Below are 15,234 nucleotides of genomic sequence, written 5' to 3' on the forward strand. Positions count from 1 at the left end.
AGCCCATTCTAATCCCATCCCTGCCCAGGAGGTAACTGAAAAGGAAAGGCCCTGATTGGCTATCCATTACATCATTGCTCTACAGGCCTGATTATACTCTTAATTAATTGAATGCCACTTTACTTGTACCCCTGCCTCCACAGACAAATAAATAAGCACAAAGCGAACAGCATAGGGTGAAGGCAGAAATAAACCATAGCTTCCGGCCCAGGTACGAAAGAGGAACCATTTGCTGGGGTTACCTGTCATTAAGAACGATTTGGTCACCAGGTGGGGACATACAGTTCTCTCTATTAAATTAGAGGAATGATTCAAAGGGGACCAGTTTCAGCTGACAAGAGCAAAAAGAAAATCAATTTCAGGTTTCCAGGACAACTAGACTTTTCCTGCAAGAATAAATTTGATGCAGCCCTAAAATCTGACAACTAGATGCTTCCTCGCATTACATCACATCCCTAAAACGCGTGTTGAACCGGTGAGATAATCAAGCCTGCTAATTACTTTCTACAACACCCAGAAGATACAGGATTGATGGCCTTGGCTCCAGTCTGACTCTCCTCCAGCAGCCCCACTCAGCCTCTCGGTTTTAGAGGGAAGGAGGGCTGTGTGCTTCTCAAAAGGAGACTGAGGGCACGTCATCGTCAGCGCGCTCTTGCATCCCGGAAAAGGGGAGGTGAGCAATGTTTGAATCCGTACCCTCAGTGTTCCCTGCAACACAGTTCATCAGCGACCCCTTCCAGAGAAGGAGTCCAAAGTCACAGAATGATATCTAACACAACGGTGGACCTTAAGGGACTGGAGGAATAACCCTTGCTTTACCGAGGGTGATCCCGAAACAGAAAGAGGCAAAGTGGCGGCTCAAGGTCAACACAGCTGGCCAACAGCAGTTGGGACTGGAATCCGGCGCTTGTGATAATGGCTTCTGTGCAATTTCCTTAAATAGCTCCCATCATTCCACTTCTGGCTTAGAGACTCTCGGAGCTGAAGTTTAAGTCCACTTGATCTCCTATTAATCCTCATGAGGCAGTGACCCCGAATGGCCTTATCCCAAGAGTTCAGAGTCCTGACCCCAGATCCAATAATATCTGATGAGATGAGCCTTCTCTCTGCATTTATGTGTTCTCAGAAGGCTGAATATCAACTTACCTCCAGGGGCTATTAAAAACAAGAACAGCTAATAAATCACTGGAAAGCACTTTGCAAATGTAAAGTAATACAAAAATGCTAAGCACCAATAATAGGAGTGGCCCAGGCTGAGGCAGTTCCCTGAAGAGCATGATGATTTCAACCAGCTAGGCTGGTCCCACCGTCATCCAGGAGAAGATGTGAAGGCCACGCCTCTCTCTGAGCCTCACTCCCCTTTCACTGACTTCTCCCAAATTCGCAAGCACGCCTCTAGACACTGTGGTAACACGTGGTGTTATCGCAGATGTACAGGAAAGTACTCTCTTGTCAACTCGTGTGGTCAGAGAGTCTTCGCAAAGTGCAGAGGAACTAGCAAGGAGGTCTGAATCCAGCAGGCAGGAAAGCAAATGTCAAGCTGTCCCTCGCTGGTAATAAACCAAGTAAACCATGAAAAACAATGAAGCCGCTAGAAAGTGCTTGTCAGCAAAGTCGGCCTTGAGAGCCAATTTAGAATCTGGTGAGAGGTCAGAAGAGCACAGCGCACACTCAAGGGCTCTGGCTGCAGGTGCCAGTGGGAAAAAGAGGTGGGGGCAGAGCAGCCCTCCCAGCCACCTGCGTGGTCCTTGGCTCTCACACGTGAACTGCGCAAGGCAAGCAGAGAAGGACAGGAGACGAGACGGGCATGAGCGAAGTAATTAAGAAATCAAAAGCTGTATCTGAGAGACTTGGCCTCTAACTCTGACCCTGCCTTCACACGTTATGTGACCGTGGACAAGTTACTTCAATCTCACTAACCCTCAGTTCCCTCCGCCATCCAATATGGATGATGCTAGAACCTACCACACAGTCCAGCTTTGGGAATTAAATGAAATGAGGGATGGAAAGCAATGTACTCAGCGCCTGCCAGGTAGTAGATGCGCAGTAACCATGAGCTATGCTAACTGTGCGTGATCTAGGGCTACAATCCAGCACAGAAACAAAAAGCCAGATAAACGGCATAAAGTCAGAGGTCAAGACCACTGGGACGGAAAAAGAAAGATCTATCCCATAGGATACCACTTCGGATCTACTAAGGAGTTATCACGGGCCCCATTTATAAATACCTAGTTTAGGATGACAATAGCCCAGGGATGGTCAGGCACCTGCAAACCTCAGCACTGAGTAGAAATCCAAGGGCCCTGGAAATCCAAATACTTGACCATTACAGAGGCCAGCTCTCTGCATGTGAGCTAAATTCCAAAATTCTAGGACTGTGGGCATTCAATGTGGCTGCAAGAAGCTCATCTCAAAACAAGGAATTCGTTTTCGTGGGAGGAAAATGATCTCTCCACCCCCAGTTCATCTAACACACGTTAATACACATGGACATAGTACATGCTCTTACAGAGGTAATCAGTGGGGACAACAATCCAGAAACCAAAGGCCAATGGGCACGCCAGAGTGGCTCAGTGAGTTGAGCACCTGACTTCGGCTCAGGTCATGACACCACGGTTCATGAATTAGAGCCCCACGTCAAGCTGTGTTGACAGCTGGGAGCCGGAAGCCTGCTTCAGATTCTGTGTCTCCCTCTCTTTGCCCCTCCCCTACTCACCTCTCTCTCTCCCTCTCTCTCTCTCTCAAAAATAAATAAACATTAAAAAATAATTAAAGGAAAAAAGAAAAAAGAAACCAAAGGCCAAGCCCCGTTAGGTCAAGCCCAGATAAAGAGGCATGGGACTTCAGAGAAGGGAAAGAAGCTAAAATGTACTGAGCTCCTATTTGGAATTATATTATATATTTCATTATAAAAATTAAGAGAGAGGAGGGAATAAGGAAGACTTCCAGAAAGAGACTCCTTTGAGCGGACAACATGCCGGGGCCAGCTCTGGGGCCACAGCCATTTTTGCAGCAGGATCCTGACAATGCAATGCCCAGAAGCCCCAGGACCAATGGCCACTCTCGCCTCCAGGTCCCGGTTCCCAACAGGGTATCTACCCACCTTACTGTGCCTGGGTGGGGGGGGTAGGTAGGGAAGGAATATGAAGCTGGGATTAAAGCAGCAGGAAGCTTCATCTGCTTCATCTCCATGTGCAAAGACAAAGAAGAGACAAAGAAGGGATTGAGAGGAAAATATGGACGTCCTGGTAAGGCAGGGTGAGAGAATAAAGAGAGTGATTGACTCAGGTGATGAAGAAGGAGAAAATGGAGGATGAGAGAAAGACACCGCTGTGCTTTTTGCTTATTGTGCTTATTTCTTTAAGCCCACTTCTGTCGAGTCATTTTATGAAGAGCATACTTCTGTTAAGTCCTTCAAATGTTAGTTCTAGAAGACTTTGTTTTGGTCGCTGACCAGCACCAAGAAGAATTCCTGGAATATAGTAGGTGTGCCCAATAAATATTTACTGATTGAATGAATAATGCCCAGCTAGAGTGGGTCGCTGTTAGGGAGAAGAGTGAGGCTTTTACAGTCACCAGGAAAAAGAGCAAGACTATTTATATTTCAGTTCACTCACTTAAATAAGGTGGAAGAACTCATGGGAAAACACAGTTCATGGCTCCTGGTGCAGTCACCATACGGTCACCAAATATAAATCAGACTGACGCACGCTTTAGGATGAAGGAAAGGCAAGCCATTCCCTGGATGCAATCCCAAGAGGAAAAGGAGGGTCACTCTGTGAAAACAGAGATGGTATCTGGGGAAATGCAGTCTACAGAGGCAAACGATGTTTACTCTGAAGCTGAGGGTCCAACTCCAGGAAAGGCCCTGGCCATTCTACTGACTCCATTGGAGAAGGTACCAATTTCAACCTCTGGAGAATACTGGTGGCTACAGACTCTTTAAAAGAAGTAGCAGTTGAGGAAAGGACAGAATACAGAAAAGACTGGATGACAGTCTTGACCAGAAGGTTGCCTACCAATTTTCACAGTGTTCCTTCTGTCCCTCTCCTAAAGATAACTGAAAGGATTAATTTGTAGATAGTTCAGAAAGTAAACCTTGCCCATAATGAGTAATACACAGTGACTTGGAGCTAAAAGTGCTAGTTACAGATGTCTGGAAGGGTCAATATCCACCATTTCACTCTTCCACTGTAAGGTCTATCAGACGTTTCTACAGCCTGCAAGGTCAGCACTTCTTTCTGTAGCTGTGCCTCATTCTTGAGAGACCATTATTATTTATTACACATGAAGCACTTTCCATCTGCAGAGTGCTTTGAAATCGCTTTTTATTAGTTACTCAGCATTCTGAAATCTAAACACAGCTAAAACCCTAGGGGAGAGCAGAAAACCCATGATTTACTCATCCCTCACACTCAATGGGTCCACACACCTTCTCCCAAAGACCAGACAAGTTGAATAAGAGGCAAAGAAAGAAAGCACCAACAATGATGCATCCCATTCAATCGAACATTCATGTACGGAGGCCACCTGGCACTGGGCTAGGTGTCTGATGTTCACAGAAATTAAATTGACACAGCTCTTGACCTCAAGGAATTGACAGTCCAGGGCTATTTGACAGGACATTTATGGTCCCTTCCCACTTGAAGATTTTGTGGTTCTAAGAAAGTATAAATGGGTTTCAAACACCACGTGCAGGGACATGTTCCTACATGGCTCAAAGTTTTAACAATCATATAGGTATAAGTCTAGTCCCCAAAATGGAATCAAAAACAAAGAATACAGCATGGGCTTATTTCCCCAATTTTCAATTTCTAGAATCAAGATAGGCAGCCATAAATCACATAAGAAAAAATTTTAGGACAAATGAGTTAGTAATCTCTCTCAAGACCATGCAGCCAACTGAAGAAACTTACTCTAAGAAGAAAACTTAGTAGATGCATTAATTACCATTGATGGAAGTCACAAATAGCCAGTGTATATCTCTAAACATTAAAAATTATAGCCTTTGGAGCAACTACTCTTGACTACAAAATATCACATAAAATCGTCAGGTATCGTTGGACTTAACACCCGACAAGAATATCAGAGGAAGGACTAAAGGATGAGAGGGAAGATGGGGTACCCTACATAAATGTTAAAGCCCTTTCCAACCCTCGCTTTATGATTCACTCTACAGATCAGCATCTAGCATAAAGCATGACACAGATTAAATGTTCAATAACCATTAGTTCTTTGTTGTCTTAAATAAATGAAAGTACGCACACTGGCAAGGATGAACAGTCAGAAACTGGAAATCCTCAATGCTGTTAACCATCATGGTGCCCTAGTTCATAATTTAGCTGTCAATGTGAGCAGACTGATATATCACCCCACTAATCACCAAATATTACAGTTCACACAATTCACTCCTAATTAAATACCATCCCTCTACCATCCTCTGATGGAGAGGGTGAGGACACACATGTTTTATTTGCCAGGCTGAAGCTTCAAAACAAATAGGAAATGTGGTGCCGGCATAAAAGCATGAGACAAGTCTTTGCCATGCCATCTCCTTACCATGTGACACGGGGCAGGCCCTTCTTTGTTTTTGACCACTGCTTTACTCTTAAGTAGAATGAGGGTAACATTCCTTAGCCTGCCACCATCATGGACCAGTTGTGAGGATCTGATGAGTTAATGGGTGTTGAAAGGGGTTAGTCCACCGTGAAGCCCTGTGTGAACCTATGACAGGTACCGTATTCCCCAAAGGATTAGTCACAGTCAATAAATTATTACTGCTTTTATGACTGGTCTTCCCTGTGGTTTTCTCATAATAGCACTAAGCATCTATAACTAGTAAAGGGTATGCTTTTTACCAGAACAGAAGACACACTGTGCTTGGTTTCCCAAGCTCTCCCCTAAATTACTGGGGGAGTCTATCACAGAACACAGAACCCTGATGCGTTCCTTCTCAATTCCACTTCCAACCCAGTGATGCTGCCTCAGCACAGAGTGCAGTTTGCTCTTTTCATTCCCACAACCACCCACCTCTCTGGCACCAAAGGGCCCACAGCTAGCTCAGTCATGAGGAAGGCCACCCGTGGAAGGAGAGGCCATTGAAGCCCCCGTTCCCAGAACTAAGACCACCAGTTGGAAGATGACCGTGAAGGGAGTTGAATGCTGTACTAAATCGTTTGGTTGTGATATTATAATGACCAGGGGTCCACATCTTGTTTTTTCTGTCTTCAAGTTAAGGACACTATGGCACGGTCAGAACTTGGTCCAGGTTGATGAGCTCAGTATCACTGGGGTTACCTCATAAGAGAAAAATGATACATGGAGGTCCAATGTGGAAATATATGAAACTCTTGCTTTAAGAGCTATAAAAAGGCTTCAAGACCCAACACACCTCACTTTTCAGATGGAGAAATGAAGGCCCCGAGACTGGAAACATCTTGACCAGCTCACAGGGCACCGCTGCCATTACAACACCACCTCTTGCCCTCTACCATCTCTGGAGCACGTGTGCCCTATGTTATCAGCTCCCATCCACCTCTTTCTCCTACTCCCAGGACTTGACGGCCATGCTGTGGCCAGCTCCAGCTAAGACGCCACTGCGGCGAGCCAGGGCAGAGCAGTGCCTGGTTCTTCAGCCCCAGAGGCGGGAAGGCTCCTCCACCATGGCTTCCTCGGAGCAGTGCCTCCCCGCCACGGTTCAGTGTGCTGGTGAGGCACAGGATACATCAAGACATCCAAGCCCAAGGGCTCCCATACTTTGTCAAGAAAACCCCCTTTATCTCAGCAGAGAAAACAATGTCTTGCTTCCAGGAAGGAAAACGGGAGAGATCCACTTTGGCTAGAACGCATTCCAAAAGGAGTGGAAAATTACAAACTCTTGACCATAGTCTGTGGCACCCATAAAGACAAAGAACATTAGAAATTATTCCTGTCTCATAAAGCAAAGACGAAGATGGTCCACTCTCAGGCCGGAAGTTTGCATTTCTGTGTTTTCCTAACCTTCTGAACATCTGTGACAGGCTCAGGTGACTCATCCAATTACCGGCTGGAAAGCCAACACCTCTGCTTCACATCCCTTAGTTCCGTTTCCAAAGGTGTGAGGAAGCTGTGAGGGCTGCCCCTCCTGGTCCTGCTCCTCTCACAGAGAAGGCGGAAGTCGTAGGAGAAGCACGCAACTGACAAGGCCACTCAACGGCCAGGTCCGCTAAGGGCACACCTGTCCCCACAACGCAGGGCCGCACACACCTCCCAATTCTTCTATAACAGCAAGGGGGGCAAGCAGAAGGGGACGGTCATGAAGACACAGTCAATGCACTCATCTCCGCCTTCAGTGCAAAGCTATCTGCCAAGTGAAGTCTAATAGTGTGTCCAAGGCATATTGAAGGAAATCACAAAGAAAAATTCAAGACCGGAGCTGTATTTTGTCTTTTTAAGTTCGAGCCACAGTAAGTATTTGGAAGGATCAGAAACTACTTTCCGCAGGGAATTCCACAGAAACTGGAAAATCTCAGGCAAAATTAGAACCAAAGAAAACAGAAATAGCAGAGATCTTGGCGATCACCAAATCCGGCCCTGCCACTTCGACTGAAGAAAACAGGCCAGAGGGAGAGCTTCACAGCTGGATGGCAGTCGAATGGGCTGAGAACCCACATCTGCTGACTCCAAGAATAATTTCGTGGTCCTCATTCCAAGCTAGCATTGACTTGAACGCTGACTCCAAATTAAACCTACATGTGACTGAAAAGAAAAGGGAAAATAAACTGTTCTCTGTGGCAGATGCTTGGAACATTGGCTTCTTTTCTCAAAACTTCACAGTTCACGTTCTGCAGAAGATGGAAACCAGTGGGGTCCTATTTTGTCAGTTGCGAATGCACATTTCTTAGGAATGCAGTGTATGTCTGGTATTCTCTCCCAGCGCCCTCTCCCTGTGCCTCTTTTTCCCATATATGGCACTGAGCTCCGCCGCCTGGGTCACAGAACTCAGGCCTCGGGTATGAATGCAATCCGGTTTCTGAGCTGTTTGTCTTTACTGGAAATCTGAAGAATCCATCTAGGAAACAGTTACTAAAATGCAAAAGGCAAGGAGAATTGATTCACACCCTGAACTTGGCACAGAGAAAAAGATTTTTTTTTTCTTTTGCTCACCCAAAAGTTTGCTAACCAGACTCTGTGGAGAAAGTGACATGTTGAACAAAGGTAGGGAGGTTTCTTTCTCACGAGCTGTGTGTGCACGTGTGTGCATGCACACACTCACACGGGTGCTGGGGGGAGGAGAGAAGAACTGTTTGGAGGGGAGAACTGTTCTAACATAAGAGTTAGAAAGACAAAGTGACACCGAAAAAGCAAGACACAACCAGCTAGCCCATCAGAACATGTCCTCGACATTCATCTTTCTTGATATGACTTAGATAATCTCTTCATGTGGCGTCTGACTTTCAAACGCTTGCAAACTACGACGTTCCAGAGGCAGAAAATCTCTTTGAAAACAGGGATAATCTGTAATTAACATTCCAATTTAAAAAAAAAAAAAACAGCATTAGGTATCTGTAATTCCAAAGGATACTTTTGAAAGGAATTGTGCAAAGAGAATTCAATAAATGCATCTCCTAGAAATATAAAACTTAAAAGAATAGCATGATCAGAGCAGAAAAGGAGAGCTTTGAGTGGGGCGAAACCGAGGCCTCAAGAATAGAAATGACTTGTCCAGTATCACATAGTCAGTAGGATAAAAGACTCATCGTGTCAATGCGGAGTTCATAAAATCTACAAAGAAAGTAGAAAGGACTGTGTAAGGGCTTTCTGCCCTCCAAGAGCAAAGAGAGAAACCAGCCATCTGTTAACCCTTAACAGTACGCAAGCATCGCTGTAGCTAACAGTACGCAAGCATCGCTGTAGCACGTGGCCACCCAAACTAGCTTCGTGACTTTGGGGAGTGCGGTTCTCATCTCCTCAGGGAGGAGGAAGGAAGGACAGACAGGGAGCGCATCCTATATTGGCAGCCAGACAGTCCTGGTTAGAATCCGAGATCCCTCAGTTCTCCGAAGCGGAACTTGAGCAAGTCATTTACTCTGTCGATACCTCCGGTGGTTCACCTGCAAACTGGACAAAACCGTTTCTACCCGATGGGGTACTTGAAAAGACGAAATGGGCTTTTTACCAAGTGTCGACCTAGCTGTGTTTGACATATAAGTAAGCATTTTAATAAACAGTACCTGTAAACAGTGTATCCGTTCACAATTCCCACTACGAGAACAATGAGTGGTTTGCAGTGACGGTGAGACTCAACCAGCCTCTGGTTCAACCCCCCACATTTCGGCTCATCCTGTGATCTGTGAGCCTAACTCTGGAGTCTCCCCTTGCCCCTACATGGTTGAGATCTTAGCTGGGAAAAGCTCTTTGGAAACTGCCTTGCGATGTGAAAATGGAAAGTACAGTCATAAAGGTCAGTACCTTCTTTGGGGGATAACAGAGTCTCCTGTGAGTGAAGGTGCCACATAAACATCAGCGCTAGAAAGAGAGACAGCCCGTGCTTTACTTTCCTCACCAAAAACAAATTCAGCACTAGAAAAAAAAAATTACATTAAAAATAGCTTGACGACCATGCTACTCCTTTCATAGAATGTTCCCGAGACAGAGTCCCACAAGGCGTGCAAGGATTCCTACAGATGACGACTGAGCCCAGAGGAATGAGTAATAACGAAGTGCTAGCCAGGGGGTGCCCTGACTCACAAGCCAGGCATGGCCTGGGCGAGGAGGCCTGAGGAAGAGTCGCCTGAAGCAGCCAAGCTAAAAGGCTTTCATCGTGTCGAATTTCATGACAAGGGTCGTGTCTCCCACCGGGCCCAGCTTCCTCATCTACAAAGCTGCCACTTTCTCCTTTCTGTCCAGGGAGGCAGAAAGCGGGAGAAGGCAGTACTGTGGTCACAGGGGCTGCCAGTGGTCTTATAGTACCTCCAGCACAGCGGTTTCCAAAGTGGGTTCCACAGAGGCACAGAGTTCTGGAAAGATAATTTGGCCCAGGGCGGAGGCCTATTGGATCCTCCACATGTTAAGATCAGCACCACCATATAACTACACTTTGGTTATTTTATATATTGGGATTTCACATCACATTTCCCGAGGGGTTTGCGAAGGGCTTCCACAAAGGCAAAAGGTCTGAAAACACGGAGGCGCAGAGAGCCTACTGTCAAGAGTCACAGAACCAGTAAATCCCTGAACAACAGGAGATTTCCTGGAGGAAGGCCTGGGAATGAAAGGCTAATGGGAAGCAATCAGAGATGGTTATGAAAGCTCCAGAGAGCATGCACTGCTGTTAGAGAGGTCAGCCTGCCCCCCAGAAGACGGAAATTTCTAGAAGCGCTTGAGAAGCAAGAAGTGAAGGGTCATAGGGGCGAGACAGAACTTCTTTACTTCTCTCCTCTGTGCTCATCTCTGGGACTTCACACCCAGGTGAAGGGCCCTGGGAGAAAGGCCTTCCTGCCCGGGGGTGGGGCTCCCGCAAGGAGAAGGGCAAAGCTGCACAGAGGCCGGCACGGCACACTTAGTCTTCCTCTGACTCTGCATGTGGTGCTCTGGCACCGCGGCGGGGGGAAAAAGCCCTCTGAGATGACAATGGACTTGAGCTTTTCATTTCTCCATCTTTGTACAGGCCAAATGGGGATAAGGGATCCACATCAACCCAAGAGCTGTCTGGCAAAAGCACAGGGAGGGCCCTCCAATCTGCTTAGTAACAGCAATAGAAAGTGCTAAATAAGTGAGTCAAGAAATATTTCTGGAAGAGCTATTCAACTGGAATGCTTGGAGAGCCACCCGCATCGCAATAACTCGATCTGTCCTCATCTTTTAGAAGGCGCGACGGGCCCGGCTTGAAAAAGGGACTTCACCACTCCAGCGGCGGCCGAATAAATAAATAAACAAACAACGTAGGCATCTCCCGGTGGCTCACTTGAAGGTACCAGGGAGAAAGTTATGTTCGCAGGAGGGATGTGATTTCATTCTTCCCTCGCTCTCTCCTTTCACATCTTCTCCCCAACCGCTTTGGGTAGTGAGCAGTTTGTCACGCATCCAAGGGAAGCGACGCAGCCTCCTGCGTGGCCGATCCATCTAAAAAACATATCATCTGTCTGTGCGGCAGAGAGCCCAGTTGGAATAAGCAAGTTCTGTGCGTTCAACTAGAAAACACTTCTTGTTCTCGCTGTCAAAATAATTCTGTATTCAACTTCTGGGCTATATGACTAATGTGCCTGGAACCTTTTGGAGCGACTGGTTTATTTATTTTAGGGAGGGGAGCGCGGCTGCTGGCGGCGGGGGTGGTGAGAGAGAAAGAGGAGGAGGAGGAAGAGAAGGGGAGGGGAGGGAGGGGAAACAAGAACAGACAGAGGGGCTGCCCGGGGGAAAGCTCACAGCAGCAGCCCCTGGGAGCCGGCCCCGCCACGCTTCACCCCACAGAAGCCCGAGAAGGAGAAGGGCCCGGCGGGGAGGAGAGAGGAGAAGACCGATGAAGACGGGCGGTGGACACTTCCCAGAGTCAAGGTTGCCCAACAGTTCCTCAAAAGACTCAGGAAATGAAAAAGTAAAAAGCAAAACAAAACACACGCACACACGCACACACACTCACCAGAGCTATTCTATCACAGCTCCTTCCAAAATCCATCACGGTTCCGGCTTGCACAAAAAGCCCCAAACGCAATAGCAGGGCATGTCCAGCGTGCATGATTTCACAGAGATGCCTCACCTCCGTGCACCTTCTAGACTCGGCCTGCTGGCCCCTGTTCCCGTAGGTAGTCTCCTGACCACTCATCCCTCCCTCCTTATTTACCGCAGCCGAGCTCACTTGCAAGGCCCACGACCTTGCCACCCACAACGAGCCTTCCCCAGGGACAGCCAACAGGCACCTTAGCCTCCCACCCGCTCCTGACTCCGGCGTAGGTCAAGGCCAGGAATTTGCTTCTCTCCTGCTGTGAGCCAGAAAGTGGATGGAAGGGTGAGACACTTAGTGAGGAGGGGGTAACAGGAGGGGCCGCTCCCAGGGGAAGCAGATGAGGGGATGAAGTAAATGGATCTAAAACCCATCAAATAGGTGGACATCATCAGCTTGCTTTGTGTTTTGTGGTGATTTTTTCCCCCATTTTCTTACTTGTAATAGTTATAAGTTAAGAAGGGAAGGAAGGAAGGAAGGAAGGAAGGAAGGAAGGAAGGAAGGAAGGAGGTGTTTGGAAGTGGAGAGTAAGGACAGGGCAGCGACAGGGACAATGATGTAAGACGTAAGTCAGCTGGCTGGGGCGCCTGGGTGGCTCAGTCGGTTGAGCGTCTGACTTCGGCTCAGGTCATGATCTCACGGTTCGTGGGTTCGAGCCCCACGTCGGGCTCTGTGCTGACAGCTAGCTCAGAGCCTGGAGCCTGCTTCAGATTCTGTGCCTCCCTCTCTCCCTGCCTCTCCCCTGCTCACGCTGCCTCTCTCTCAGAAATAAATAAAAACAGTAAAAAAAAGAAAGAAAGAAAGAAAGACGTAAGTCAGCTGGCTGCGTGCTGCCAGGCAGCCCTGGCAGGCCCACCTCCTGAACTTTCTCTCCCCTGTTACTTGGCAAAGGGAGCTTCAGAAAACAGTTTTCACTTTCCTTCTCCAAACACTACCTCCCTCCTCCACCTCGTTTAAAAAAATGAGTTCCAGCCTCCTAAAGAAGGAAAGGAAAAATGAGACCCAATTCACTTCACATTTTCTACCACTTAAGGAAAACCGTTTCTTAGGGTGGATGCTTTATGATTCAGACAATAACCTCCTCTCTCACCCTGCTCCTCTCTCCATTTGCACCCTCCTCTCACCCCTGTCTTCACGCCTTTCTTCAGCTTGGAAGTAGTCCTCTGACTTCAGACCAGCCTCGGCCCTCGTCCCATTCAAAATCTCCCTGTCTCTGTCAATCTCTGTCAACCTCTGGCGCGCGCTCTCTCTCTCTCTCTCCCTGTCTCTTTCTCCCTCTCTCTCTCTCCCTCTCTCTCTCTCACACATTAAGTTTTGTTTCTATTTTCTTACTTTTATTAGAAAACAATAAATACCACAAAGGGAAATTCACTCATTTATTCATTGTAAATAAAGCCAATACCACAAAGGGAAATTCATTCATTTATTCATTGTAAATAAAGCCTGATAAGCACCCTACGCAGAAAGAGCTAATATCCTAACAGGGCCCATCAGAAACTATAAAGAGATGCCAATGGTCACGTCGTAGGACAGGCCCCCAGGACAGGCCTCCCCTAGCTGGAGGAACTGTGGAAGCCATCTTAGATAAGACACCTACGACACAGCAAACCCTCTGTAAAAACCTGTCAAAGGAGTAAGTGACTCTGTTAAATGAATAAAGACGAAAATGGATGAAGACACATTTGAGTTCAGCTGGAAGAGAATGAGCAAGATTCGGATGGGCAGAAAAGAGAGAGCCAACAGACCACTGGGGAGGGGCACAGCGGCACAGAGCGGGGAAATGAGGAGCCCATGTCAGGAATGACCAGAAGTCTAGTGCAGAAGGGAAATCCCATCAGTAGAGGCCCTGGAAAGGCTTCCACTTTAACAAACTAATACCGTGGAGCACTTTCTGTGTGATGGATGATCTAATCACCGGGGAGCCCCTACAAACACTAACTCATTTAATCCTTCCGCTTCACCTAGGAGGAAACTGAGGCCCAGGGAGGTTCAATAACCTCCCCAGAGAAGAGCGCTAGTGGGTAGGGGTGCCTGGGTGGCTCAGTCGGTTGAGCGTCCGACTTCGGCTCAGGTCATGATCTCGCGGTTCGTGGGTTCGAGCCCCACGTCGGGCTCTGTGCTGACGGCCAGCTCAGAGCCTGGAACCGGCTTCGGATGCTGTGTCTCCCTCTCTCTCCGCCCCTCCCCCACTTGTGCTCTGTCGCTCTCTCAAAAATAAATAAACTATAAAAAAAAATTTTTTTTAAAAGAGTGCCAGCGGGTGGTGGAGCCGCCTGTCTGCAAAGTCTGGCTCTTGCATCAGCCCATCTCCATATTTCATCAGTGTCTTCTGGACAGGTCACAGAGGGCCAGACCGAGAAGCCCACGCCTTGTTCTAAATGCAAAAGACACCAACTCAAGGTGTGGGGAACCACAATAATAGGGCCACATTTAGGGAGAACACTCTGCATTTGTGGAACAAGATTTATCGGAGCTCGTGAATGGACGAGACACTAAGAGAGGAATCAGCCCCAGCATCAGCCCCGCCCCTCCCCCCACCAGACACACACTCCTAAATCACTGTCTCACTGTCATGTACGTAGTCCAGCAGGATACACAGTAATTTTTCTCTGTACGCACAGACCCTGAAATTCGATTTTTATCCTGGAATAGTCTGTTCCCATCTGGTTTCCAGGCCAAGGATTCCAGGGAGCCTAGCAGGGAGGGACGGCATGGCTGCAGTCGGCGGCGAATGGCCTCTTAGTCTGGCCGAGTGCTCTAAGAGGCAGCACTGTCCGCGTCCTGAAGAGTCACAAAAATAGCCCGGCTAAAGGACACAGGAAAAAAACCTGCACTTTAGAGCTGACATGTTTTTCCTTTTCTCTCTCTACCACTGCTTCTGTGACCCAGTAAGGAGACATCACTGTAGAGAAAGCACTGGATCAGAACTCAGGAGACCTGGGTTTGAGGGTTCATTGCCATTTTTTTCAAAACATGATCTGGACACGTTCTGGGCCTCAACTTTTCTCTCTGTAAAATAAGAGGGTGGTTCTCAACTATGGGGATTGTTCCCGTGTGTTTGAATGTGTGCGTGTGTGCGTTGGGGGGGGGGGGNCCCTCCAAATTGCTATATAAAGTAGGGCTGAGAACGAGGATGTGGAGGCTGAGTTTGCTACGTGGGGTCACGGAGCAAAACCGACTTCCACAAATAAAATGTCATAGTGGTTACCAGTAAAGGGTGAGACGACAGGTTTTTTTCCTTTTTTTATACTCTTCCTGGACACTGTAAATTTGTTAACTTGAGGTGTTTTCCAAAACGTTAACAATGACTATCACTGAAGAACCGATTTGGCGAGACTTTTATCGTGTTCCTTCCACTCTTCTGCGTTGTTCAAATTCTCTTCAGTGCTTGGCAAACATTTTTTTTAAAGATAATAAAACTACACTATTTAAAAATAAAAGAGAACAAGATAAAACCTAAAAAGGAAAAAAAAAAACGAAAATAAACAAAAATACAAACTCACCCACCAGCCCTGAACACTTGCCAAAACAGATTT

The 15,234-nt window shown here is 47.2% G+C and overlaps 1 non-coding gene across 1 annotated transcript; it reads left to right on the plus strand.

Annotated features, from left to right (window-relative positions):
* The first annotated feature begins 12,283 nt into the window (after positions 1–12,283).
* TRNAR-UCG (transfer RNA arginine (anticodon UCG)) lies at positions 12,284–12,368 on the plus strand. Its single transcript has one exon. It is a non-coding gene; the product is annotated as a tRNA-Arg (tRNA).
* Positions 12,369–15,234: the final 2,866 nt, after the last annotated feature.

The sequence above is a fragment of the Crocuta crocuta genome, unplaced genomic scaffold (genome assembly GCF_008692635.1).
Source record: "Crocuta crocuta isolate KB4526 unplaced genomic scaffold, BGI_CrCroc_1.0 scaffold70, whole genome shotgun sequence".
NCBI lineage: Eukaryota > Metazoa > Chordata > Mammalia > Carnivora > Hyaenidae > Crocuta > Crocuta crocuta.